The sequence below is a fragment of the Pteropus vampyrus genome, unplaced genomic scaffold (genome assembly GCF_000151845.1).
Source record: "Pteropus vampyrus isolate Shadow unplaced genomic scaffold, Pvam_2.0 Scaffold15, whole genome shotgun sequence".
Lineage (NCBI taxonomy): Eukaryota > Metazoa > Chordata > Mammalia > Chiroptera > Pteropodidae > Pteropus > Pteropus vampyrus.
Window position 1 is genome coordinate 14,610,429 of NW_011888796.1, and position 2,981 is coordinate 14,613,409.

The following is a 2,981-nucleotide window of genomic DNA, read 5'->3' on the forward strand; positions in this document are numbered from 1 at the left end:
AAGCTGTTGTCAGGGGTTAGAGTCATCTGAAGGCTCAACTGGTAAAGGAGCTGCTTGCAAGCTCAATAAACAGTAATTGTTAACAAATCTTAGTTCCTCACTAGTTGTTGGCCAGAGACTTCGGTTCCTCACAATGTGAGCCTCTCAATCTGAGTGTTTTTATAATGTGGCAGCTGGCTTCTCCCAGAGCAGATGAACCAAGAGAAGGAGAGAGAGGAAGAGAGAGAAAGTCCAAAGCAGAAGCCACATTTTTTTATAACCTAATCTCAAGAGTGACATACCATCATGTCTGCTATTCTACTTGTCATAGAGACCAACCTTGCTACAGTGAGAGAGGAGCTATGCACAGGTGCGAATACCAGGAGGCAGAGATCTTAGAAGCCACCTCGAAGGCGGGCTACCACACCCTGTTTGGGAAAGAGAGAAGTGGGGAAGAGGGTCATGCCCTGAAAAAGTTAATGGTATGAGCTGGCTAATGAGCGACTCGTTTATTAACTAGTTGAAAGTCCTTCAAAAGTCAGCGTCTCTACTCATCTCCGGGCCTTTCCTGTAAAGTTGGGTGTTTGAACTAACATGATCTTTAAGTTCCTTAAGGTCTGTGATTCTAGTAATTTGAGATTGGTGAGGAGAAGAGTGAAGAAGGGAAGGAGTATGGAGAGAAAGGAATGTGGGTCTCATGAAGAAGCCCCAACACCTGAGCCCTGATCCCTGAGCTCTGAGCTTAGCTCCAGGCCCCAGGCCCAGAGTGTTCCACAATTCCAGGTTCAGGCCAGATGCCCAAGTCTTACCACTTGCTGAGTGAGGAAATGGAAAGCTCGAGTTTGATAATTGATGACCTGAAATTTTTAGACCTATTTCTGTGCAAGAGCAAAACAGAGATAACTGAGGGCACTCTGAGCCTGGGGAGAGGGCTCTCCTGGTTTCCAGAGCTCGTGCTGGTTTGTATATAAATCAATGATGCTTCCTTTTGTCCAAATGTTTTTCAGAGAGTAAGCCACGTCGGCACCTTTCTCCAGGGGAGCGGCTCTTGAGATCATCATGGCTTTGTATTTCACATCCTGCCCAGCTATTCCAGGCCGTTCTACCCATGGGTGATGGATCTACTGGATTTGAGGGGCATGTCACTCAGGGGGGAGCCTGAGAACCTTGATGCGAAATGTACTTGAAAGTCTCTGACGGGGCTAGTCCCGCCTGGCGGACTGCCTGTGGAAAGAGCAGGGCCGTGCAACTTGCCTTTCTTTCTTGGGTTCAGCACAGGGAAACAGCAGCTCCTCAGAACCAGAGATGCATAGACTTTTGCAATTGTTGAGCTGAAAGACATGTTCTCAGAGATGAGTTATCTACTTCGATGTCTGCCTTGGGCATTCTCTGGAAGTTCTCAGGCTTGATGATTACCCATGTAATTTCTTGGCGTGGCTGGTGAAGCCTGAGTCATCCCAGAAAACATCCCAGGTGTTTATTTCCAAATGCCGAGATTTATTCCTCAAGTTTTGAGCTGTTCTTTCAGGAAAGCTTCCAGTTTTGTGGTTCTCATTATAAAACCAGAATTTTTAACTATTTCGGGAAGCCGCCAGGGCTGAGGGGGAAGTACCCAAGACTCCCAGACCATCCAGCGAATCATCTGTACTTTTGCAGAGCTGGGGCAGCACAGCCAGGGGGAGGAGCAGCTGGGTTCTGGTTGAGCCAGAGACTAAATGCAAGTTTTTCTTCTGAGAAAGATTAAAGAAGCCCATTTGGAAAGAAAGAGCATTATATAAACAGCCAGATGACATCAGTGGTTGAATTCTGCTACATTGAGAGCATTCTAACATTTCAGAAACAGGTCTGGGATGTCTGCTGTCATTTGCATTGTTTTGGAATAAAACAAAAGTTGTATGTCCATATCATGAGTCATATGGCTCCATCCCTTGGACCAGAGCTATCCTAATGAAGACCCATTTCTCAAACCTGAGTATATTCAGAAGACCTAGCTCTTCAGGCCGAGGGCTTCTCACCTGGCCAAGCTTTTCCCATGATTTAACACTCACCTTCTTTCTTCCCTTCTCTTCTCTTCTCTTCCCCTGCCTTCTTTGGCCTCAAAAGGATATTATGTGATCCTGGATTTGAGAGTTCAGAACTTTCTTATATTCAGAATCTAAGAGATAGATTGGAATTTACAAGTTATCTCGTTCAACTTCTTCCCTAAGTCAGAAATCTTCAAAGGTGTGGCCTCTGATACTTCATGATAGGGACAACACTATGGCACAAAGCAATTCATTTTCTTTGGATGGATCCTTGATTTCTGGATGGCATCCTGGTCTTCCTCTCGCTGGGCTCCATTCACCAGCCCTGGGATGGACCGGTGCAGGTTCCCAGTGCTCTGACATGCAGAGGCTGAGGGACATCTGCTTTCTGTGTTCTGGGTCCTAGATAATCATTATAGTTGGAGAGGTGAGCCAGAGTTTCCTTCTGTGAACTCATTCTAAGCCTTTGCAGTCAACTTAAATCCCCAGGCTGTGAAACTAAGCTCTCTCGTGCTGACATCTTTTTTAAAAAATCTAAATACAAGGGTTTATATAGTCATCACCATTAAACTTACCTTCTCATTTTCAACTTATTATTTTAGCTTTTCAAAATCTGGACTTCAATTTGATTTTAAATTTTGCAACAACTATAGCATTCCCTTACGTGCACACATTCATCTCCACACCCAAATGCATGTATATCCAGACTCGTGCACATCCAAATACACACAAACACCCCTGTGCATAACAAAGGCAGTTTTCATAGCAACTATGGCATCTTCCCAATAGTCATGGCCCTTCACCATCAGCCTTCAGCCCTCCTTCTCAGTATCATCAACTTGTCATTCTCTGTTTCAATATCAGAAACCGCAGCTCCAACTGTGACTTAACCAAGTAAAACTGATTTTTCTAAGAAAACAAGAAGCTCAAAGGTAGGGAGTCCAGGACTAGAACAGAGGTGCCATGGTGCCACTGGAG